The 27,477-nt window shown below is 35.3% G+C and overlaps 1 long non-coding RNA gene across 1 annotated transcript; it reads right to left on the bottom strand.

Moving 5' to 3' along the window:
• Positions 1-14,557: 14,557 nt before the first annotated feature.
• On the bottom strand, positions 14,558-23,437 carry LOC128559869 (uncharacterized). Its single transcript, XR_008372689.1, has 2 exons — positions 21,763-23,437; positions 14,558-21,555 (listed from the first exon to the last, which is right to left on the bottom strand). It is a non-coding gene; the product is annotated as an uncharacterized LOC128559869 (long non-coding RNA).
• Between the last annotated feature and the right edge of the window lie 4,040 nt (positions 23,438-27,477).

Genomic DNA, 27,477 nt, shown 5'->3' with positions numbered 1-27,477 from the left:
CTGTACTATGCTGCGTCGTGTGTCCTTAAATTTCCATGTGAATCTTAGAAGTCCATTTCCATGGGATTTATGAAAATGAGTCAGAATGTTCATCTTGGTAAATTCTAGTCAAGTTCGAACACTGGGTCACGTGCCTCAAAAACTAGTCAGTAGGTCTAAAAATAGAAAAACCTTGTACTTCTAAGCCATAAATATTCAATGGAAATATCGTGAAAATTGGTCAAAGTTCACCTTAGTCAAATCTAGGTCAAGTTTCGAACTGGTAGTGGTTTCAAAATACATCAGGTCCATTATAGATCTAAAAATAATGAAAAAACCTTGTGACACCTTACAGAGGCCATATTTTCTGTTTCATGTAAAATTGGTCAGAATGTTCACCTTGATGATATCTAGGTCAAGTTCGAAACTGGGTCACGTGGGATCAAAACTAGGTCATTAGGTCTAAAAATAGAAAAACCTTGTGACCTCTCTAGAGGCCATATTTCTCAATGGATCTTCATGAAAATTGGTCAGAATGTTCACCTTGATGATATCTAGGTCAGGTTCGTAACTGGGTCACGTGCGGTCAAAAAATAGGTCAGTAGGTCGAAAAATAGAAAACCTTGTGACCTCTCTAGAGGCCATATTTTTCACGAGATCTTCATGAAAATTGGTGAGAATGTTAACCTTGATGATATCTAGGTCAAGTTTAAAAGTGGGTCACGTGCCTTCAAAAACTAGGTCATTAGGTCAAATAATAGAAAAACCTTGTGACCTCTCTAAAGGCCATATTTTTCAATGGATCTTCATAAATATTGGTCAGAATTTTTTATCTTGATGATATCTAGGTCACATGTGCTCAAAAACTAGGTCACTATGTCAAATAATAGAAATAACGACGTCATACTCAGTTCAACACTGGGTCATGTGGGGATAGGTGAGCGATTCAGGACCATCATGGTCCTCTTGTTTAGCAAGCAGGCTTGAAAGTGGTTCAAATATGCTTCAAGTTTTCATCACATTCAAGCTAAAATTAATTAGTATAAACTAAATATTTTGTTAAATTGTAATAAAATTCATATACAGTCAAACCTTTGATTAAGACCACCTGTAAACAGAGGCCATTTTCTGTACAGTTAAAACATTTGCAATCTATTTTAGCTATTGTATAAAGAAAGACCACTTTTTGACTTTATTTAATATTCAATGCAAAATCTGTAAAAGCAGTGACGTAATTGCTTTTAAAATATTACTCTTCTGACAAATTTTGAGTAAATATTTCTCTGACAGAACAAAAGGGGATATATTTTGTTGTTGTATTGAAGTGTTCAGAATAAGTTGATATTGTAATATTTTACGTCATATTTTAAGTTTTACATAATTCCATACTCATTTTTAATGTGCTGCTTTAAAGGATTGTAAGACTTCTATGCTTACTAAAAACTGTATTTTGATGTAAATTAAGCTTTTAAATGAAAACCATATATGCCATATTTCTTGCAATAAATGATTGATACTTTATAATCGGCAAGTTGAGGTTAAGTTTGTCTGTATATTTTTGAATGCTTTGTATAAATATGGGTCAATTACTATGCTTTTGTAAATATTTGATTACCAAAATATAGACCAAAAGGAAGAATTACATTTATTGTATTGACGTGAATTAACTATTTGTCATTAATTTGCACTTCAGTATTTATAAAGGTATACACATCTGTTAATCCTTAAATATCAAGAAGCAATGTCAATGGTACATTTCACCATGTTGAACAGGTAACACCAGTTGATGGTAGTGCTGATTGTGGCTAAATTCCCATTAAATATTAAATATGACTTATTACACTAGTGTATGACAAACAGAACACACAGGGTTGATGGGTGAGTGGGTTGTGATGGGACTAATACCTTTAAAACAATTAAAATTGGTAATGTTACCATATTGAACAGTGTTGCACAACAGATTCTAGAGTATTCCTGTTGATTTTGATGTAAGAAACCTGGTTATTTCTCAGTGAATAATTACAAACTACAAGAAAAGTCTAAAAGAATCACAGGGTAGAATACATTGATAAAATTATTCAGTGAAGGCGAGAAAACATCCTCAGCCCAGTGGTCTATAATCCTCGTTACCGCTCAAGGTTAAACCTTTTCAGATTAGGTAACCATTACTTATATCTTTCAAAAAATAATAAACACGGAGAATTATTATACATTGCAACTTGGCCACAGTACCTTAAAAATACATATACCACACAACTAGTGTTACTAGTGAGACAGGGTTTATTTGAATAAAATGGAAGTTGTTTCAACAGAATAATGTTCAGCTGTACATGTTTGACTTTTTTGCGGAAAAATATTGTTTCAAATCAACATAACAAGGAAGTAAACACAGCTTATTTCATTGTATACAGAAAATTACAAAAGCTGAATCTCACAAGACGTTTTTTGTTAGTTTTGTCTAAATTTGCACATTTCTGTACCTGAAATCAAGCTGTTGTATGCTGGTAAGAAACAGTATTTCTTTGCCAGATCTCTCATAGATCAGCCACTTAACATGTAGGTAACAAAAAGGTCCACTTTCAGGGTAAACGATTATGATTTAAAGCAGTTTTGTCATAGAATATGTAAACAAAAAATGTCTTCACATATTTCAATAGCCATAAGCGGAACTCAGCATTTTCATATTTTTTATGGAACCATGTTTTATTCCTAAATTAGAATCACTTTGTCTCATAGAACTCATTTCATTACCAACATTAACCGCTATTTGCTGTCACATTTTCCTCCATTCCTGAACATTTAAATGATAGTAGTAGCGAATAGCTTTGTATGTTTGAAAACAGTAAGTAGTGAATAGTGTGCTTTGAAACATGTTTGTCATGTTAACATAATCTGAATTATGCATATGCTTTCATAATAACTTATTTTAAAACCGCTTATATTCAGATTGTAGCTTATTTGGATACTGCATAGAGATTATACATGTGTGATGTAATTGTGTCAATAATTTGACTAAAAAAATAGATACAAATCATGTATGGAAGTGATTGACAGGAAGAAAATGACTTTTTTTTTCATTGGAAAAACTTAACATTTTTTCAGAAGTACAATTTGATATTCAGAGGTGAATGGGTATAACATCGCATTGTATCATATTTGCATCCTTTCTTGTTTTAAAACCTCATTTTTTGTATTAATATGATATTTTTTTTGTGTTTTACAACAGAATTTTAACCAGAGCTTTTATACATATTTGCTATTTATTGCTATTTACAAATTTACAGTTTTTACACATTTTTAATACAAATGGTTGTCATGTATGAATGAAAAAATGAGGACGTGATTGGGATTTTTTTCCACTACAGTTTGCCAGTGTAATGCACAGTATATATTTAACAACCCCCAGTTTTGGATAAGCATATGTTGCATATATTTTGTGATATAGACAATGTCTATGGTTTCGGCCAAAATGACACAAGTTTTTCAATGATTGTTAACACCCCCAGACACTCATATACTTTTGGATAAATTTTGTATACAATTTTTTACTGCATTAGTGATGAATGATCAGTTGTTAAGAATTGTTTAACTCAAATTTTTCTTTTAAGGTAGAGGATCCATAGGATTTTTCTGTTAAGGGAGTTGACGCATAATGAAATTCGACAATTTATGTGAAATTATGTATTCTCATAGATATATGTTGTTTTGACATTCTTTTGCTAACCCATAGATAACTGTAATTGCATACTTGGAATACATAATGGAACAAAAATTTCTCAATTTTCATTATGGGGCCACTATATTAAAAGTGTTCCATCAAATTTGATTTTGTGTTTGTTTGTGCAGAAATATGACTAATGCATGTCTAACATGAATGTTCCAGGTAAATATGTTTATCTTTTTATTGTCACAATTTATAAGTTAATTTTTGTTAGGTTGGAAGCTGCTGTGTCATCATTTTGCAATGGTTTCATATATTGTATATAAATAGAACAGTAATAGTTTTAAAGCTTGCCATTGGATTTATATGTATTTATTGTATACAAGAATCGTTGAATCATGCACTGTGCATGTATGTCTAAAACTCACCAAACATGGCTACTGATGTCCTTAAATGTGACGGGAAAAATCCATGCACTCTTTTAAGTTTATTACAATCAAATATCTTGTTTTTATGGCATTTGTCGAGTATGACATGAATGGAAACACAGTGCATTGGTTAAAAAAAGAGCCTATCACACTTCTGTAGAATAGAACAGTTACATTGAAAGCGTAGATTAAGGTAGACGGCCCCCCGGATATAGAATAAGAAAATTTTAACATTTTTTCCTTAGTTGGTTTTTGTCTCATCTTTTTTTTTTTTCAGTTGTAAAACTAAATGTATCAATATATTCTGCTTTTTTCTACTATTTTTGTTTGTATAATGTTAAGAATGTGACAGATTTTGCGGAAATTGCTTTTAAATGCATTGTGTATAATGATGTTTGCCAAAGTTCAGCAGAAGCACTTCATTGGTCTCTTAGCACAACCAATCAGATCCATTTATTTTAAACATTTACTGGTACATCATGTGCATATTTTTTATCAGTGTACATTTTGAATATTCAATTATTCTGTACTGTATTACATTAAAGAATATGACTGTTTTGTATGTAATTTACTGAGAAATGAATTTATTTTGTGCATATGCACTCTCTTCATCTGTATTTCTGAAATGGTATAGCTTTACATTTTGGATATTCTGTGGTTTAAGGTTATAGAAAATAAGTTTGGAAACCAGTCTGACAACTCCAGCATCTGATTGGTCGATTCACAGCACAGTTTAAATTGACCAATGGCAAGCTTGTATTTCCAGACTGGTCTGCAAAATGAAGTTTTATAACCTTTGACCTTAGGTTAGTGTGCAGAGCTGTTGGGGTTATGATATTTATGTTATTATTTTTTTGCAGGATAGGCGATGGTGTTGTGAACAGTATGTTTTTTATGCCTTTTTGTTTGTGGCAGAATCAAAAAAAAAGATACAGAACAATTTATTTTTAACATATTGATATATCGTTAAACAGAATTTTTGTTAGTTGAACTGATTAGGAAAGAGTTATTTTTACAAGATGAAAACTTGATTCTTGTAGCTCTGTAATGTTAATGTCTACATGTAGTAGAATTGAAGTGTCTGATACCAGTCCAAGTATCAGATGTCTTCTGCTGGATTTCTATGTTTTAAACAGGAAGTTGTTGCAGTACCATACTTAACTGATTTGCACAAGGTGAAAAGTTTTTTATGTAAAAATACACTCTTTTCATGTTAAGTGTTTATTTATTTATACTTTTAAAGGAAATCATTACAACTACGTAGCTTTTAGAGCTTAAATAGAAATAAGGACACGTTTAGCTTATATCTCTTGTGGCATAACTTTATGGAAGCATTAAAGACCTATCATTACAAGTGTGTTTTTTGTTTAGACTTTAATGCTCCATGTACTTGACTTTGCGTGAGTATGGCTGTGTTCAGCTTTATATATACTCCATAAGCTTTTGAGCCTGTATTCATCAACATTTAAAGCCCGAAACTAAGACTTAAGAATTGCAGTATTTTTAAAATATCACCATCTTTTAGTGTATTTAAAGTAATAAATATTTTTAGGGATGAGCTGCGCATTCATTTGAAGGTTCTCTACTTACTGTGCTAATTTAAACAAGAGCACTGGGAGCAATATATGCCCGAGGGTATCACCTTTGACCCCTAAGTGTGACCTTGACCTTAAAGCAAGCCATCCAAAACCTGTGCTCTTCACGTCGTCTCGATGTGGTGAACATTTGTGCCAAGTTTCTTTAAAATCCTTCAAGCAGTTCAAGAGTTTCAAAGTGGACACAAAACAAACTCATATGACCTTTCACCCGAGTGTGACCTTGACCTTGAAGCGAGCCATCCAAAATATGCGCTTGATGTGGCGAACATTTGTGCCAAGTTTCTTTAAAATCCTTCAAGCAGTTCAACAGTTGCAGGGCGGACAAGAAACAAATTCATTTGACTTTTAACCCCTAAGTGTGACCTTGACCTTGACCTTGAAGCAAGCCATCTAAAACATGCGCTCTGCATGTTGTCTCGATGTTGTGAATATTTTGTTCAGGTTTTTTCTAAATTCTTCAAAGGGTTCAAGAATTACAGAGCGGACACGAAATTGCTAATAGACAGACAACGGCGTCATAACATAATACGTCCCTGTGGGCTTTTAAAACTGACGGAGCTTATTTCAAAGGGATGGAAATTACATTTGGAAGTATGCAGATATTATGTACAAACTTTATACTTTTGGTTAGTGCCAAAGTGTCAAAATTCAGAGCATTCTGATTTTAATAAAATTTAAACCTACATGTAAACAACTTAGCCGTTTAAACACAATGTATGTTTATTGGTAGCAAGCAATTAAGAATTTCAGTGTTATCGGACAATATTTTGCAGACATTTATGCCCCTCACCTCCCATCCCCTAATTTCGTAACTGGTCTGTAAGATTGTCATTCATGGATTGATTTCAAGAACACTTTGCACCAATGATCGGCATGACCTGACGATGTGTGGTGTGCAAGAACCTTAAATCAATCTCTCTTACTTTTTAGCTCACCTGAACTTTGTTCAGGGTAAGCTGTAAGTATAGGTGGATAGTCCATCGTCCATCATCCTGCATCAACATTTTTACTTAACATTAGAATTTCTCCTCTGAAACTACTGGTCAAAATTACACCAGACTTGGTCAGTAGCATCCTGGCATGGACCTCTATCAAGTCTGTTCAAATGGTTCACCTTAGCCCCTTTTAGGGGATGCCTGAGCTAAAAATAGAAAAACCTCTCCTGAACCGATTGATGGATCTTCATCAAACTTAGTCTGTAGCATCATTATAAGGTCTTATGCCAAATTTGTTAAAATGGGGGCACCTATTAGGAGCCACTAGAGTTAAAATAGAAATACCTTTGAATGTTTGGATCTGGGTCAGGTGGGGTCAAAAACTAGGCCACTAGGTCAAAGCAAAGGAAAAGCTTGTTAACATTTTAGAGGCCACATTTATGACTGTATCTTCATGAAACTTGGTCAGAATGTTAATCTTGATGATTTTTTAGGTCAAGTTCAAATCTAGGTCAAGTGGAGTCAGAAACTAGGTCGCCAGGTTAAATCAAAGGTAAAGCTTGTTAACACTATAGAGGCCACATTTATGAACTTTTCTTAATGAAACTTGGTCAGAATGTTAACCTTGATGATCTTTAGGTCAAATATAAATCTGGGTCAGGTGGGGTCAGAAACTAGGTCACCAGGTGAAATCAAAGGAAAGATAGTTAAAACTCTAGAAGCCACATTTATGACTGTATTTGTTGGAATATTAATCCTGATGATCTTTATGTCAAGTTCAAATCTGGGTCAGGTGGGGTCAAAAACTTAGTTCACCAGGTCAAATCATAGGAAAAGCTTGTTAACACTTTAGAGGTCACATTCATGACCATATCTTAATGAAACTTGGTTAGAATGTTAATCTTGATGATCTTTAGATAAAATTTAAATCTGAGTCAGGTGGGGTAAAAAACTAGGTCACCAGGTCAAATCAGATGTAAAGCTTCTTAACAGTCTAGAGGCTACATTTATGAAATATTTCTATGAAACTTAATCAGAATGTTAATCTTGATCATCTTTAGGTCAAGTTCAAATCTAGGTCAGGTGGAGTCAGAAACTAGGTCACAAGGTTAAATCAAAGGAAAATATTGTTAGCACTCTATAGACCACATTTATGACTATATCTTAAGGAAACTTGGTCAGAATGTTAACCTTCATGATATTTGGGTCAGGTTCAAATCTGGGTCAGGTGGGGTCAAAAAGTAGGTCACCAGGTCAAATCAAAGGAAAAGCTAGTTAACATTCTAGAGCCCACATTTATGACCATACCTTAATGAAACTTAGTCAGAATGTTAATCTTGATGAAATTTTGGTCAACTTCAAATCTGGGTCAGGTGGTGTCAAAAACTAGGTCACCAGGTCAAATCAAAGGAAAAGCCTGTTAACACTCTAGAGGCCACATTTATGACTGTATCTTTATGAAACTTGGTAAGAATATTAACCTTGATGATCGGTAGGTCAAGTTCGAATCTAGGTCATGTGGAATGTGACCTACGGACTACATTTTTAGCTCATCTGATTTTTTGAAAAAAAATGATGAGTTATTGTCATCACTTGAGTGGTTGTCGGCGTCGGCGTCGGCGTTGCCTGGTTAAGTTTTATGTTTAGGTCAGCTTTTCTCCTAAACTATCAAAGCTATTGCTTTGAAACTTGGAATACTTGTTCACCATCATAAGCTGACCCTGTATAGCAAGAAATATAACTCCATCTTGCTTTTTGCAAGATTTATGGCCCCTTTTGTACTTAGAAAATATCAGATTTCTTGGTTAAGTTTTATGTTTAGGTCAACTTTTCTCCTAAACTATCAAAGCTTTTGCTTTGAAACTTGGAATACTTGTTCACCATCATAAGCAGACCCTGTACATCAAGAAACATAACTCCATCTTGCTTTTTGCAAGAATTATTGCCCCTTTTGGACTTAGAAAATCAGTTTTCTTGGTTAAGTTTTATGTTTAGATCAGCTTTTATCCTAAACTATCAAAGCTATTGCTTTAAAACTTGCAACACTTGTTCACCATCATAAGCTGACCCTGTACAGCAAGAAACATAACTCCATCCTGCTTTTTGCAAGATTTATGGCCCCTTTTGGACTTAGAAAATATCAGATTTCTTGGTTAAGTTTTATGTTTAGGTCAACTTTTTCTCTTAAACTATCAAAGCTATTGCTTTAAAACTTGCAACTCTTGTTCACCATCATAAGCTGACCCTGTACAGCAAGCAACATAACTCCATCCTGCTTTTTGCAATAATTATTGCCCCTTTTGGACTTAGAAAAATCATTTTCTTGGTTGAATATTATGTTTAAGTCAACTTTTCTCATAAACTATGAAAGCTATTGCTTTAAAACTTGCAACAGTTTTTCACCATCATAAGTGGACACTGTACATCAAGAAATTTAACTCTATCCTGTTTTTTGCAAGAGTGATGGCCCTTTTTAGACTTAGAAAATCATGGGTAGGACAATATTTCTATTATATAAAAAAAATCAGATGAGCGTCAGCACCCGCAAGGCGGTGCTCTTGTTGTTTTTAGCTTACCTGGGCACAAAGTGCTCAAAGGTGAGCTTTTGTGATCGCCCTTTGTCTGTTGTTGTCCATCCGCCGTCAACAATTTGACTGTTAACACTCTAGAGGTCACAATTTTGGCCCAATCTTAATGAAATTTGGTCTGAATGTTAACCTTGATGTTCTTAAGGTTAAGTTGAAATCTAGGTCAGGTGAGGTCAAAAACTAGGTCACCAGGTCAAATCAGATATAAGTCTAGTTAACACTCTAGAGGCCACATTTATGACAGTATCTCTATGAAACTTGGTCAGAATGTTAATCTTGATGATATTTAGGTCAAGTTCAAATCTAGGTCAAGTGGAGTCAGAAACTAGGTCACCAGGTCAAATCAAAGGTAAAGCTTGTTAACACTCTAGGGGGCACATTTATGACATTTGTATATCTTAATGAAACTTGGGACAGGATGTTAACCTTGATGATCTTTAGGTCACCAGGTCAAGTCATAGGAAAAGCTTGTTAACACACTAGAGGCCACATTCATGACCATATCTTAATGAAACTTGGTTAGAATGTTAATCTTGATGATCTTTAGGTTAGTTCAAATCTAGGTCAATTGGAGTCAGAAACTAGGTCACCAGGTCAAATCAAAGGTAAAGCTTGTTAACACTCTAGAGGCCACATTTATGACTTTATCTTAATGAAACTTGGTCAGAATGTTAACCTCGATAATCTTTAGGTGAACTTGAAATCTGGGTCAGGTGGGGTCAAAAATTAGGTCACCAGTTCAACTTAAAGGAAAAGCTTGTTAACACTCTAGAAGCCACATTTATGATTGTATCTCCATGAAACTTGGTCAGAATGTTAACCTTGATGATCTTTAGGTCAAATTTAAATCTTGGTCATGTGGAATGTGACCTACTGACCTACTTTTTAGCTCACCTGTCACAAAGTGACAAGGTGAGCTTTTGTGATCGCGCGGTGTCCGTTGTCTGTCCGTAAACTTTTGCTTGTGACCACTCTAGAGGTCACATTTTTTGTGGGATCTTTATGAAAGTTGGTCAGAATGTTCATCTTGATGATATCTAGGTCAAATTCGAAACTGGGTCACGTGCCATCAAAAACTAGGTCAGTAGGTCTAAAAATAGAAAAACCTTGTGACCTCTCTAGAGGCCATATATTCACAAGATCTTCATGAAAATTGGTCAGACGTTCATCTTTATGATATCTAGGTCAAGTTCGAAACTGGTCACGTGCCATCAAAACTAGGTCAGTAGGTCAAATAATTGAAAAACCTTGTGACCTCTCTAAAGGCCATATTTTCATGGGATCTGTATGAAACTTGGTCTGAATGTTCATCTTGATGATATCTAAGTCAAGTTCGAAACTGGGTCACGTGCGGTCAAAAACTAGGTCAGTAGGTCTAAAAATAGAAAAACCTTGTGACCTCTCTAGAGGCCATATATTTCACAAGATCTTCATGAAAATTGGTCAGGACGTTCATCTTTATGATATCTAGGTCAAGTTCGAAACTGGGTCACGTGCCGTCAAAAACTAGGTCAGTAGGTCAAATAATTGAAAAACCTTGTGACCTCTCTAAAGGCCATATTTTTCATGGGATCTGTATGAAACTTGGTCTGAATGTTCATCTTGATGATATCTAAGTCAAGTTCGAAACTGGGTCACATGCGGTCAAAATCTAGGTCAGTAGGTCTAAAAATAGAAATACCTTGTGACCTCTCTAGAGGCCATATATTTCATGAGATCTTCATGAAAATTGGTCAGAATGTTCACCTTGATGATATCTAGGTCAGGTTCGAAACTGGGTCACATGTCTTCAAAAACTAGGTCAGTAGGTCTAAAAATAGAAAAACCTTGTGACCTCTCTAGAGGTCATATATTTCACAAGATCTTCATGAAAATTGGTCAGAACGTTCAACTTGATGATATCTAGGTCAAGTTCAAAACTGGATCACGTGCCACCAAAAACTTGGTCAGTAGGTCAAATAATTGAAAAACCTTGTGACCTCTCTAAAGGCCATATTTTTCATGGGATCTGTATGAAAGTTGGTCTGAATGTTCATCTTGATGATATCTAGGTCAAGTTCGAAACAGGGTCATGTGCGGTCAAAAACTAGGTCACTAGGTCTAAAAATAGAAAAACCTTGTGACCTCTCTAGAGGCCATACTTATTAATGGATCTCCATAAAAATTGGTCAGAATGTTCATCTTGATGATATCTAGGTCAAGTTCGAAAGTGTGTGACATGCCCTCAAAAAGTAGGTCAGTAGGTCAAATGATGAAAAAACGTTGTGACCTCTCTAGAGGCCATATTTTTCATGGGATTTGTATGAAAGTTGGTCTGAATGTTTATCTTGATGATATATAGGTCAAGTTTGAAATTAGGTCACGTGCCATCAAAAACTAGGTCAGTAGGTCTTGAAATAGTAAAACCTTGTGACCTCTATAAAGGCCATACCCTAGAATGGATCTTCATGAAAATTGGTCAGAATGTTCACCTTGATGATATCTAGGTCAGTTTTGAAACTGGGTCACGTGCCATAAATAACTAGGTCAGTAGGTCAAATAATAAAAAAACGTTGTGACCTCTCTAGAGGCCATACTTTTCATGGGATTTGTATGAAAGTTGGTCTGAATGTTCATCTTGATGATATCTAGGTCAAGTTTGAAACTGGGTCAACTTCGGTCAAAAACTAGGTCAGTAGGTCTAAAATTAGAAAAATCTTTTGACCTCTCTAGAGGCCATATTTTTAAATGGATCTTCATGAAAATTGATCTGAATGTTCACCTTGATGATATCTAGATCAATTTCGAAACTGGGTCACGTGCGGTCAAAAACTAGGCCAGTAGATATAAAAATAGAAAAACCTTGTGACCTCTCTAGAGGCCATATTTTTCATGAGATCTTCATGAAAATTAGTGAGCATGTTCACCTTGATGATATCTAGGTAAAATTCAAAACATGGTTACGTACCTTCGAAAACTAGGTCAATAGGTCAAATAACAGAAAAACCTTGTGACCTCTCTAGAGACCATATTTTTCAATGAATCTTCATGAAAATTGGTCAGAATTTTATCTTGATAATATCTTGGTCAAGTTCAAAACTGGGTCACATGAGCTCAAAAACTAGGTCACTATGTCAAATAATAGAAAAAACGACGTCATACTCAAAACTGGGTCATGTGGGAAGAGGTGAGCGATTCAGGACCATCATGGTCCTCTTGTTTTGTTTTTTAAGATACAACCTTGAAATTTGGATGATGTACAGTTTTGCACACCAATCTTAAAACTGACTTTAGTGACCATGAATGTGACCTACTTTCTTTAGGTGAGCGATACAGGGCCTTCAGGGCCCTCTTTTTTAGTTATCTCCCTTTATCGAATGCTCTTGCCTAAGGTATAAAGCTAAAACTGCTGCAGGGAATATGTAGGCAAATTGCACACAATGATAGAGGACATTAAGAGGAAGTGCAATATACATTGAAAGTATTCACTTGTTTTACATTTTGAATGGTCTCCCTTTATTGAATGTTCATCCCAATTTCCTGTCCGGTCCATAACAGATGGATTTGACCAAACATTTACCCAGATATTACAAACATTTACCCAGATATTACAGATTAGTCAAATGAAGCAGTATTGGGGGGAATTACCTTTTTCAAAAGTAGTCTCATATTTATCTATATAAATGAGCTGTCACAGGAGTGACGAATTATACCCCCACAATGCGGACCTTGACCTTTGACCTCAGTAGGGGTCATCTGCTGGTTATGACAAACCTTCCTATCAACTTCCATGAGCCTAGGCCCAAGCATTCTCAAGTTAACTGTTTAACTGTTCCGGGTCACTGTGACCTTGACCTTCTCAAAATAAATAGGGGTCATCTGCCTCCCTATCAACTTTCATGATCCTAGGCCCAAGCATTCTAAAGTTATCATCCGGAATATACCCCCACAATGCAGACCTTGACCTTTGACCTCAAAGTCGAACTTGACCCGTGTTTGATGATGTTACACCTGTGTACCAAAAATTATTTAAATCTGTCAAGCCTTTCAGGGGTTATTGTCCGGAAACCATGAAAACCAACAGACTGACAAGCTTACTCCTACATACCCTCCAAACTTCGTTTTGTGGGGGTGTAATTAAGTACATATATACACACATACTGCCTCAATGTGACCTTGATCCTGACCTACTGACCTCTAATATATTTGTTGTCATCTACAGACCATAGACAATCATCCTATGAACTTTGAAAGCAATAGGTCCAATGGTTCTTTAGTTGTTTTAGTCTCAATGTTACTGTGACAGTGTTCTTTAACCTTTTGACCCTCAAAACAATAAAGTAATCAACTGTAGTAGTCATCCCATGAAATTTTTCGTATTCTTCAGTAACCGAGTTAAAACCATTTTGGTCTGTCGATCTTTGACCCCAGAAACAATAGGGGTCATCTTCTTACACAGGCCCCAAGCATTTTCTAGGCAATGATCAAAAACGAAAATTTTTTTTAATTAATTAGTGGTATAGAAGCAGGGAATTGTTAGTACTAATGGTAAATTCTTCATTTATCTACCAATTAATAGTGATTAACACCGATTATTTAAGGAAATGATTTCTCCAAAATTTTGGCAGGTCAGGAGAATTAAATTTCTGTTACGAGAGATGGGAAGGACCTGTGAAATATCAGGATTTTGACCCTCCCACCCTGGAGATCACAAGTATGGGTCTACCAACTGACAGACCAACGCTCAAGCCAAACAACATACGCACTCTTCTTCAAAGGGGGCATCAAGATAATACTTTGGTTTGATGAAGTCTGTTATGAAAGGTTATAGAATTTGCAGTTGCACCAGCCATCAAATGGCCTGAGTGGAACTACAATAAAATTGAATGGACTGATAAGCTCAAACTTTAAGGACCAGAAATAATGTCACACAGTATCTTAATTTTTTTTTTGTTTTAACATGGCACCAACACCATTATAGGTCTTAATGATATGGCAACTTCCCAGCTTTGATGGTGGAGGAAGTCCCCAAGGTGCCCTCTGTGCATTAATTCATCTCGAGCGGGCACCTGGGTAGAACCACCGACCTTCCATAAACCAGCTGAATGGCTTCCTCACGTGAAGAATTCAACGCCCCGAGTGAGGCTCGAACCCACATTGGTGAGGGGCAAGTGATTTGAACTCAGCGACCTTAACCACTCGGCCTCAAAGGCCTCTCACACAGTATCTAATCTTGGGCAACTTTTTACAGCTGTCAAAAGACATATCTGACTTCTAAGTTAGAAGTTAAGTCGAAGCATAGAAAGCAAACAAGCCAGCTAGTAGGTCAGAACCTTGTCTGAGTCTTCTTTACGGCCAATTAAAATGGTAAAAATAAAACAAGACAATATTTATACAACATCTGTAGAATTTACTATACTATATCAAATTGTTCACAACTGATGACAAGACCATAAGAAGACAACACTAAATAATGGATTTTAGGGATCCGGCCCTACTAAAATGACAGAATGTACAAATACAATGAGATTTACTAACTATATACTGGCCATTTTTTATCTGTGATCCATTTTTGATTATTCAGACCAGATGTGGAGAATGGTTTTGAATATGCAGGAAGTGTCATAGTACAGTCAAAAACAGGTAAGGCCAAGCATTAGTTACTTCATAATGTCCTTACTTTTTGCATATTATTTACAGATTGGAAATGGTAAACAATAATTTTGCAAATAATTGGCAATTAGCTGGGTTGCAAATACAGCATAATTATGAAAATGTTATAAAGAATGTAAAAGGTATTTAAAAATTGCCAAAAGAGAAATTTCCATATTGGAAAAGGAAAAAATGCCAAGAAATGGCTAAAAGTTCTATACCATTTACTGTAAGTAATTTATTCTGGAAGGGGAAAAATGCCAAGAAATGGCGAAACCTTCTATACCATTTACCATAAATAATTTATACTGGGTTAGGGGAAAAATGCCAAGAAATGGCTAAAATGTACCATTTATCGTAAATAATCATCAATTTAAGCAAGAATTCAATTATGTGGCCTATATATTTTGAAGTGTATGATATTGTTTTATACATGTAATTGATCAAATGGCTAGAAACAATGATGAATTAAACATGAATTCTACCAATTTTCTGTCCTTTGTTTCATCTTCCTAGCATAAAACTGCTGTTTTTCTCGTTTTTCAAGGGGGGTGTTTTAACAGGTGAGTAAACATGTTAAGTGAGATTCAATATTAACACACCTTTTTACATAATGCTTATTCCATGGCCAAAACATTAGCACATTTCTGCCCTGTAATGCATACTACAATACAGTTTGAAAGAAAAGACTTCTACTACATCATCAGGCAATGCTAATGCTCGTGCACATTTCATAATCATTTAATGATGGGGATTATATTATTTTTGTTTAGGGTTATACACATTTTTATGATGAATAGTGTAAATACACGCTTTTGATTTTGTTACAGCATCTTCAGTATTCCTAGGCATAGGTTGATGCCGGTACCCTTATGTGCTCGGGTACCAACTAATCCATCAGAATTCTGCAGATGTTATAAAAAAAACAAAAATATATATAAATAGTATAACACCAATGCCGGTTTTTCCAGTAAGGTTTTAAATTTCTTCATCAGACAAAACAGATAACTTAATAACTGCTGTTTTTGTCAATGGTTTTCTGACTTATTACAAATATGTTAATAAACTACAAAACAATCCTATATGACCTTGTGACCTCCGACCTTGTGACCAAGATTTTAACCTAAGTTTCTGGAACTGAGAAATGACCATACCTAAATAAAGTAGTTGCTATGGAGACCATCAGAAAATTTTTAGCAGACAGACAAGAAGATGGAAGACAAGTGCAGACTGGTTCACCAAGTTTTTATAAGTCTTCTAGCAGACCACTTACTTTTGCCAAAGACAGTCTGACTGGTTTTCTAGGTAAAAGGTTGTTTAGTGCAGAAAATGAAGCTGATTCATTTATGAGTGATATGAAAAAGAGTTTAGGTGCTGCATGATCCAATTTTCAACACTTGAATTTATGAACACCATTCAAATATTATGACTAGAATTATTTCCTCATTACTGAAAAGGTGTATTACAGATCCTTTAACAGATTAAGAAATGATCAAGATTTTCATGTTTACGTATGCTGGGAATAATGACAAAAAGTAGTTCCTGACTGTATATACAGGCAGACAGAAAGTAACTCACTCAATGATATATCTTGGCAGTATTTCAACCATACATGAACTGTACTCAGCATTTTTCTTTCTTGGTAAAAGGTAAAAATTCGAGACAGATTTTTTTTTTTCCATTTCACAACCAGATCATCAAATAGCTCTAAAAATATTCATACACAAAAATGTCATCATCTAGAATGGTTTTGAATCTCAGATTTCTTTGAAAGAGAAAAGCTCCAGTTTCAAGGTTATAAAACTTAAGTTTGAAGACCAGTCAAAGAATGTAGCACTGCCATTGGTCAATTTCAAGACTGTGTTCTGAGACGACCAATCAAATGCTAGAATTTACTGACTGTTCTTCAAACGTTTCAGTATGGTTTTCATTAAGCTCATAGGACCATCCATTTTTGACTGTAGGGTAGGTAGGTTAAAATTATTCTCATATTCTTATAATCAAGATAATGGCATAAGAAGTCATTGCCAAAGCTGATACAACTATGGCACTTTTTTTTTCACACATCAAACTGTAACTAATTTATCTTCTATGGTCATAAATCTCACTTATTAAAAATCTATCTAATATTTATTACTCGTCTTTAACTATAAGAAAACAATGCTTCATAATAAACAATGGTATATGGTTAAAAACAGCAAAAAATCTTTGGTAACTTATTTTGACATTTTCATCATTCACCAGTTAACATAAAACACACAAACCCCAGCAAAGAACATTTGAGCCGTGCCATGAGAAAACCAACATAGTGGGTTTGCGACCAGCATGGATCCAGACCAGCCTGCGCATCCGCGCAGTCTGGTCAGGATCCATGCTGTTCGCTATTAGTTTCTCTAATTCCATTAGGCTTTGAAAGCGAACAGCATGGATCCTGACCAGACTGCGCGGATGCGCAGGCTGGTCTGGATCCATGCTGGTCGCAAACCCACTATGTTGGTTTTGTCATGGCACGGCTCATTTTATATTTCACCCCTATGATTTACCCTTTTATGTGTCCCCACTTACTTTATGGAATATTTCATCTGTGCATTAGAGTGAAAGAAATATTTGTTCCTTTTGAATATTACACATTGGTGTGCAAGAAATATTTTTTCCCTTATTTGCTGCAAAATTAATTTTGATTTTGCTCAAGAAAAAAAAACATTATTTTTCTACCAGCATTTTTAATAAGGGACAAAATTAAGCCTGAACATTGCCCACTACCCTGACATCTCATAATGGACTCTTCCATTCTAATTTTTAGAATTTTCAGCTAATTTTACTGCATGGGGGCATTAGGCTGTAAATGTTGTCTGCTGGGGGAGAATACACTGCTACAAATAGTAAAGAACAAAAAAAGCAGTTTAAAAAAAGCACATCCACAATATTTCAACATAACTAATATAGAAATAACATTAATAAAACTATTTCATTAAAGTGACTATTCATAAAAAGTGAGCACCCATACCTTCTTAAAAATGAATTCATCAACAATCAAAAACAAAGAATGTAAAAAAAAAAGGAAATACATGTATTATAACACAATTAACCATAAATGCAGTCATGGGTCCATTTAGGATATACTGTAAAATATTTCATAGGTAGTAAATTGTATGCACATTTTCAATAAAAATATATACCTCTTTACAGAGCACAATGAAATATACATATCAAGCATTAAAATGGATGAATTTTTAATGGACAAAAAAAAAAACCATGGTGGAACAAAAGGTTGCTTTTGAATAAAGCACACATCTGCCCCGCAAAAAAAAAAGGTTCATTTAGACGGAGGACGAATTGATACATTATAACTGGCTATACCACAAAGGGATGTGCTGGAAGACGAATGAATCAAAATTCTAACTAAGAATTTCACAGGATATAAAGAGCAGACTATATACAAGTATACTCCTGATTTGACCTTTAATCTCATCATGTGACCTTAACCTTTACAGCTGTTGTAAGCTGTCTGAAAAATCCTTCCGGATGAGTAAAAAACATTCAGAGCAAACATAAATTAATCCCAATATGAACTTTGACCTCAATATTTGACCTTGACCTGGAACTGACATGATAAAAAGGCTGCATGTTCCATTATGTATAAAATCTGTAGTAAGTGATTTGAAAAATTATCAGGTGTTAAAATAATACAGAGTAGACACAAAATAATCCCTTTTTGATATTTTATCTCACAATATGACCTTTACCTTTATCTTTATTACTAAAAATAGTGTTTTGCATGTTGTCATATTATAGTTAACATTTGTGGCAAGTAATCTGAAATTCCTTCCAGGGGTTTCAGGAGCTGATATGATTTGTGACAGACAGACGAGACCAAATGCAATATGTTGCCCATCCCTTTCACCCAACCAACCCAAATTTTTTAGGGAGGCATAAAGAGTAAAATTCACTTCAGATTTTTATAAATAATTCACATCCCTCATGGAACTAAATATTTGTTTTAAGCTTTATGGAACCACTTAAATAATAAATCACATTTTATAGTTTTAAACTAGGTACATTGTATTAACTACTTGGGTGTGCTTTAAGTGTATAGAAGCCAGAGACTTCGAGTACTTGAATCACAACCAATGCATTTATGCCTCTAGGAAAGTAACATATACCTTTTTGTGGATACTTCTAAAAGTACTGGTAATCAAAACAAGAAAGAAACATGCTAAGTAACTTTTTTTTTCCAAATTCTTGCTGTTTGTTGTTTTTTTCAGCAGATTTAGAAAGTTTCTAATCCTTTTAAAATGACAAACTTGTCAGGTCTGTAAACTTACAACAATATTATTGTTATAACACATTTTAGTCTTTATTCATAATTTTTGAGAAGATAAATCTTATTCTACAGTTACTTTCTACTAGTTATTTCAAACAGAACGAAACTCCTGAGGCAGAAAAAAGTTTTTTTAATGATCAGTGGCAGCTATTCCTCCACCCCAATCCCATGTCCCCAAATCTCAACAAAACTCCTAAAAACTTCTTCTGCCAATGAAAATGCACAACACATTTTATTCAAAGAAATAAACACAACTATGCTTGGGTATTTACAAAAGTATCTTCTAAGCAATTATCCAATCAAAATCTAATTACCCTTTCATAAATAATACTGTTAGAACAATGTGTCACTGGATATATCTGGATTTTTTGAGAAAGGAAGGATTTTAACTATGTCATAAAAAAAAAAATAACCAGGATTTTAGCTACATCATAAAATATTGTCACCATGTCATAATAACCAGGATATTAAACATGTCATCATGTCATAATAACCAGGATTTTAGCTACATCATAAAATATTGTCACCATGTCATAATAACCAGGATATTAAACATGTCATCATGTCATAATAATCAGGATTTTTAGCTATGTCATAATAACCAGGATAATTATTAAACATGTCACCATGACAAAATAACCAGGATTTTTAGCTCTGTCATAAATAACTTGTCACCATGTCATAATAACCATGGACTTAAGCTATGTCACAACAAAACTTGTCACCATGTCATAATAACAAGAATTTTAGCTATGACAAGTATCAGTTACCAGGAGTTTCAGTTATTTAAGAATGTCAACATGTCATAATTACACAGATTTTACCAATGTTAATAACACAGATTTTAACAATGACATAAAAAAAACTTGTCACCATGCCATAATAACCAGAAGTTTTAGCTATGTCGTAAAACATGTCACTATGTCATAATAACCAGGATTTTGATTATGTCATAAAAAACTTGTCACCATGTCATAATAACCAATCATGAACAGAATGCTGAACAGTGTGAATGGTCTGTGTCAAAGATTATTAGGAGAAATGACTATATATTGTAAATAATGGAAAAAAAAAAAATTTGTTCAGCAAAAAACACAACACTAAGAACTTTCTGCCTGAAAGGCAAGTAAACTTCTGAACTGAATAAAATGATTTTAACTGTTTAAATCATACCAATTTCATAAACAAAACTGACAACTGCACAATACAGACAAACTTGTCTTTAAAATACCAGTGTGGAGAAATAAAAGGGGAAAAATACGTAGCCCTTTCGAAAAGCAGGTTAAGAAAGCAGTGATGTCATATAAATGTATATATATATGTATATGTGTACAATTACATTTAATCAATACGTGTCCTGATTATTAAAAGACGTGGCGGTCTTACATAAAAGTCTGACTGAATGTGCTGTTTAAAATCTTTTCACAACTACAAAAATATCTTAAAAGCTTATATACTGTAAAATCATTTAATTTCGTGGGCATGAAATTTTGCGGTTTTGGTAAAAACGGCAATTTCGTGGGGATATGAAATCGTGGATTCCAACTTCTGAACATAAAATGAATGGGAAATATACTTGTTCGTTGGGATCAAATTTCGTGGATTGACGCAACCACGAAATCCACGAAAATAAGTCCTCCACGAATATATATATATGATTTCACAGTACTAGGAAATCGTCAACATTCATGGGGAAAAAGTTTTTTGTGCATTTCGCAGTGTTGGAAGTTCACAAAGTTATACCACAACGTACACATAGAACTGTCATTCATTTATCTCCAAAATTTATATCATCCATGAAACAATCACTTTGCAATAGAACATGATTGTAAATTCATACCCGAGAGATTCAATGATTTTATGGTGGCTAATAAACCATTATCGAAATCTGTCCGAGTCTGTACAAATAGCTGCAACATTTTCATAAAAATAATTTAAAACAAGAGGGCCATGAAGGCCCTGTATCGCTCACCTGTCCTATTGACCTAAAGATCATCAAGATTAACATTCTGACCAAGTTTCATTAAGATATGGTCAGAAATGTGGCCTCTAAAGTGTTAACAAGTTTTTCCTTTGATTCGACCTGGTGACCTAGTTTTTGACCCCACATGACCCAGATTCAAACCTGACCTAAAGATCATCAAGATCAACATTCTGACTAAGTTTCATGAAGATACAGTCATAAATGTGGCCTCTAGAGTGTTAACAAGCTTTTCCTTTGATTTGACCTAGTTTTAGATCTCACCTGACCCAGATTTTAAAGTGACCTATAGATCATCAAGATTAACATTCTGACCATGTTTCATTAAGATACGATCAAAAATGTGGCCTCTACAGTGTTTACCAGCTTTTCCTTTGATTCGACCTGGTGACCTAGTTTTTGACCTTAATGACCCAGATTCAAACTGGACCTTGAGATCATCAAGATTAACATTCTGACCAAGTTTCATTAAGATACAGTCATAAATGCTGCTTCTACAGTGTTAAGAAGCTTTTCCTTTGATTTGACATGGTGACCTAGTTTATGACCCCAGATGACCCAATATCAAACTCGTCCAAGATTTTATTAAGGGTAACATTCTGACCAAGTTTCATTAAGATTAGGCCAAAATTGTGACCTCTAGAGTGTTAACAAGCTTTTCCTTTGATTTGACCTGCTGACCTAGTTTTTGATCCCAGATGACCCAATATTAAACTCGTCCAAGATTTTATTGAGGGTAACATTCTGACCAAGTTTCATCAAGACTGGGCCAAAATTGTGACCTCTAGAGTGTTAACAAGCTTTTCCTTTGATTTGGCCTGGTGACCTAGTTTTAGATCCCAGATGAGCCAATATCGAACTTATCCAAGATTTTATTGAGGGAACATTCTGACCAAGTTTTATTAAGACTGGGCCAAAATTGTGACCTCTAGTGTTAACAGTCAATCTGTTGACGACGACGGACGACGACTGACCACGGACGGACGACGGACACAGGGTGATCACAAAAGCTCACCTTTGAGCACTTCGTGCTCAGGTGAGCTAAAAAACATAAACTGTGTAAGAATTAGATCAATAATGACAGAAAATCATGGTAAAAATATTTTCCTCCACAGGCAAATCAATCAAAATTAACAGCACTAACCTAATTAGAAACAAAACTAAACAAGCAGGCCATGTTCAACCTGTAGTGCTCACCTGAATAGATACACAAGTTAAGTCAATGAGATGTAAATTTCTGTAATCTAAATGTGAAAAAGTAGCAAGTAATTTTTAATCGAGGGAGATAACTATGGTGTAAGTCATGAAATCTTGTCAATTACTGATCTTGTCTATGATATTGCAGCCATAATAAATTCTAAATGGTTTAACCTTCACCCTGCTAAATTTCTAAAATGGACTGGTCCATCATTCTATTTGAGCAGTACCATTTTTTTTTTTGAAGGGTTGTTCACTGAAAATTTACTGACATTGTCTGCACAATGTTGCTGTTTTTGTTCTAAAGACCTTGTTTTCAACAGTACTTCAGTTATGTAATGGTGGGCAGTTAACCTAATCAGTGTTCCTGGATTCTGTACCAGTACAAACCTACTCTCCACAAGTAATCGCAAACTTCCCCACATGAATCAGAGATGGAGTACAAATGATTTCAAACACAATGTTTTTTATCAAATCATCACTGAGAGAACACACGTCTCGACCATGGATCGATCACATGACCTCACAGTCTGTAGATCTGTGCTCTCCTTACTGAGCTAAGCGGGTGGACTGTTAACAAAATGAAATAATTTTTTTTTTTGTTGGATTTAACGCGTCGCACTGACACATGATAGGTCATATGGAGACTTTCCAGCTTTAATGGTGGAGGAAGACCCCAGGTGCCCCTCCGTGCATTATTTCATCACGAGCGGGCACCTGGGTAGAACCATCGACCTTCCGTAAGCCAGCTGGATGGCTTCCTCACATGAAGAATTCAACGCCCCGAGTGAGGCTCGAACCCACATCGATGAGGGGCAAGTGATTTGAAGTCAGCGACCTTAACCACTCGGACACGGAGGCCCCCTCAAATGAAATAAGGCAATTTTGACTATGTAACTATTGATACTGCTGGAGAAATCTTGATGACTATCAAATATGACTAAGATCAAATGGCTTTTCACATTTTGTGTAAGTTTGATGAAAATTTCTCATGAAATGAAGCCTGTACTGTGTTATTGGTAAAACTGTTTACATATAACAGGACGAGTGCCAATGATGGATGAAGGCTGATCACAACAGCTCACCTATGAGAACTTTGTGCTCAGATGAGCTAAAAACAAGAGGACCATGATGGTCCTGAATCGCTCACCTATCCCCACATGACCCAGTGTTGAACTGAGTATGACGTCGTTATTTCTATTATTTGACAAAGTGACCTAGTTTTTCAGCACATGTGACCTAGATATCAAGATAAAAAATTCTGACCAATTTTCATGAAGATCCATTGAAAAATATGGCCTCTAGAGAGGTCACAAGGTTTTTCTATTATTTGACCTAATGACCTAGTTTTTGAAGGCACGTGACCCACTTTTAAACTTGACCTAGATATCATCAAGGTGAACATTCTCACCAATTTTCATGAAGATCTCGTGAAAAATATGGCCTCTAGAAAGGTCACAAGGTTTTTCTATTTTTCTACCTACTGACCTAGTTTTTGACGGCACATGACCCAGTTAGGAACCTGACCTAGATATCATCAAGCTGAACAGTCTCACCAATTTTCATGAAGATCTCATGAAAAATATGGCCTCTAGAGAGGTCACAAGGTTTTTCTATTTTTAGACCTACTGACCTAGTTTTTGACCCCATGTGACCCAGTTTCGAACCTGACCTAGATATCATCAAGATGAACCTTCTGACCAATATTCATGAAGATCTCATGAAAAATATGGCCTCTAGAGAGGTCACAAGGTTTTTCTATTTTTAGATCTACTGACCTAGTTTTTAACCCCACGTGACCCAGTTTCGAACTTGATCTAGATATCATCAAGGTAAACATTCTGACCAATTTTCATGAAGATCCATTGAAAAATATGGCCTCTAGAGAGGTCACAAGGTTTTTCTATTTTTCTACCTACTGACCTAGTTTTTGACGGCACATGACCCAGTTTCAAACTTGACCTACATATCATCAAGGTGAACATTCTGACCAATTTTCATAAAGATCCATTGAGAAATATGGCCTCTAGAGAGGTCACAAGGTTTTTCTATTTTTAGACCTACTGACCTAGTTTTTGATCCCACATGACCCAGTATCGAACTTGACCTAGATATCATCAAGGTGAACATTCTGACCAATATTCATGAAGATCTCATGAAAAATATGGCCTCTAGAGAGGTCACAAGGTTTTTCTATTTTTAGATCTACTGACCTAGTTTTTACCCCCACGTGACCCAGTTTCGAACTTGACCTAGATATCATCAAGCTGAACATTCTGACCAATTTTCATGAAGATCCATTGAGAAATATGGCCTCTAGAGAGGTCACAAGGTTTCTCTATTTTTAGTCCTAATGACCTACTTTTTGACCCCACGTGACCCAGTCTCGAACTTGACCATGATATTATCAAGGTGAACATTCTGACCAATATTCATGAAGATCTCATGAAAAATATGGCCTGTAGAGAGGTCACAAGGTTTTTCTATTTTTAGACCTACTGACCTAGTTTTTGACGGCACGTGACCCAGTTTCGAACTTGACCTAGATATCATCAAGGTGAACATTCTGACCAATATTCATGAAGATCTCATGAAAAATATGGCCTCTAGAGAGGTCACAAGGTTTTTCTATTTTTAGACCTACTGACCTAGTTTTTGACCCCACGTGACCCAGTTTCGAACTTGACCTAGATATCATCAAGGTGAACATCCTGACCAATTTTCATGAAGATCTTGTGAAATATATGGCCTCTAGAGAGGTCACAAGGTTTTTCTATTTTTAGACCTACTGACCTAGTTTTTGACGGCACGTGACCCAGTTTCGAACTTGACCTAGATATCATCAAGGTGAACATTCTGACCAATTTTCATAAAGATCCCATGAAAAATGTGACCTCTAGAGTGGTCACAAGCAAAAGTTTACGGACGGACGGACGCACGCACGCACGCACGGACGGACGACGGACGACGGACGCCGCGCGATCACAAAAGCTCACCTTGTCACTTTGTGACAGGTGAGCTAATAAAACAAAAATTGTAAAGAAAAATGCTAAAACAATAATTAACAAATGCATAAAAATTGTAATGTAATGAAATGAAAGACATTATAATAAGAATGTATAAAATGCATGGAAATTGGGAGGGTGCAAAAGATTATAAACAAAATGTAAAGCTAACTAAAACAGTTGTTAGCCAGGCAGCAAAAAAAGCTCAATTAACCTTTACCCTGCTAAATTGCTAAAATGGACTGCTCCATCATTCAATTTGGGCAACACCATTTATTATTCGAAGGGGTGATCACTGAAAATTTACCGACTGAATAGCAAACATTGCAGACCATGATCAGCCTGCATGTCCCTGGTTGCAAAGGCAGAATCACTTGCCGCCAGCAGGTTAACTTAAAGGTTAAAAATAATTTCATCATCAAAAAATTGCTGTAGTTCTCCAATTAAAGGGAAAGGTAACATTGTTCTAACATAATTTCTGCCTTCTAGGCAAAATTTTCATATTAATTCTGTCTAAGGTCATCAAATCATTAAAGACAGTAAAAGATTTTTCACAATCAGCTTAAAAGTAACATTGGCTTTAAAGTGTGAAAGGTATAAACATTTCAACATTTGACTTAAATGGCAGTCATGTGATTCCATGGCAGCATAAAACAAAATGGCCGATTTAATCGATTTTCAGATAAGTATTTAATAAACTGTTGAGAAGTAATTTCTCTACTTTTTCCAACTAAAATGAAAGAAATTATCATACTTCATGATGGTTTCTGTATACAATCAACTTGTGGTTTGACATTCTTTACCCTTTAAACGTGAAAAATAACACAAACTTTCATGAAAAGTTGTTGGAAGTACTGGTCTTTAAGACATGTAAGTCCGTGTAAAAATACACTTTCTTCTTCCCTGTGTTTAAAAATTATCTAAAATTCTACCACTCTTGTGACACTTAAATCCAATTTGTATCCTAGAAATGCACACTCCCCTTCAAAAACCACACCCGTAATATTAATGAGCCGTGCCATGACAAAACCAACATAGTGGGTTTGCGACCAGCATGGATCCAGACAAGCCTGCGCATCCGCGCAGTCTGGTCAGGCTCCATGCTGTTCGCTTTTGAAGCCTATTGGAATTGGAGAAACTGTTAGCAAACAGCATGGATCCTGACCAGACTGCGCGGATGCGCAGGCTGGTCTGGATCCATGCTGGTCGCAAACCCACTATGTAGGTTTTCTCATGGCGCGGCTCTAATGTATCAGATCTATGAGTTTGGACAAGTGCCCTTATTTGAGACATTACAGTAATCAATGAATTCCAACACAAGTCAGACCTACTTTTTTGCTCCAACCTACTGACATAGCTTGGTTATTTTGTCCAGGTGGCTTATTTCTAATCATCATTAGACAAAGAGTAAATCAAAAAATCTCTATAAAGCATTCATGTTTTTCTCAATAAAAACTTTGAGGATTAAGTAAAATAAAGCAAACAATAACATAATTATGCCAGTCCTGTGTACAAAAATTAAAAAGTTTTGATCTACTTTCAATGTATTTATCTGTGTGTTTGTTTTGGGCTTAATGCTGTTTTTCAACAGTGTTTCAATTATGTAACGGCAGGCAATTGACCTAACCAGTGTTCCTGGATTCTGTACCAGTACAAACCTGTTCTGCGAAAGTAACGGCCAACTTCCCCACATGAATCAGAGGTGGAGGACGAATGATTTCAGACAAAATATCTTTTATCAAATCAACGCAGAGAACATATGCCTCGCCTGAGGATCAAACTCACGACCCTACGATCCGAAGATCTTCGCTCTCCCTATTGAGCTAAGGGGGCAGGCTTATTTAATATAGTACCAAATTTGTTCTTTATCAATGTAAATGAACATAACTGGACAACATCTCAAACTTTAATACCGATTTTCCATCAAGGTCAAATTTCTTACTTTTTATTTCTAAGATTTATTCTTAAGTCTGTTTATAAAATTTACGAAGTAATGTTATACTTTCAACATTTTCTAATAAAAATGGTATTTAACTCATAATCGTGAAATTCTACACACATTTTGATTAAAATGAACAATTCTGCAGTAGATACATTACTAGATTCACTTCTTCTTCAAAAGTATACTGAACCAAATAACAAAGCATAAC

This window comes from Mercenaria mercenaria, chromosome 10 (genome assembly GCF_021730395.1).
Source record: "Mercenaria mercenaria strain notata chromosome 10, MADL_Memer_1, whole genome shotgun sequence".
Lineage (NCBI taxonomy): Eukaryota > Metazoa > Mollusca > Bivalvia > Venerida > Veneridae > Mercenaria > Mercenaria mercenaria.
The sequence above is the reverse complement of the archived record's forward strand: the minus strand, read 5'-3'. Positions and strand labels throughout refer to the sequence as shown.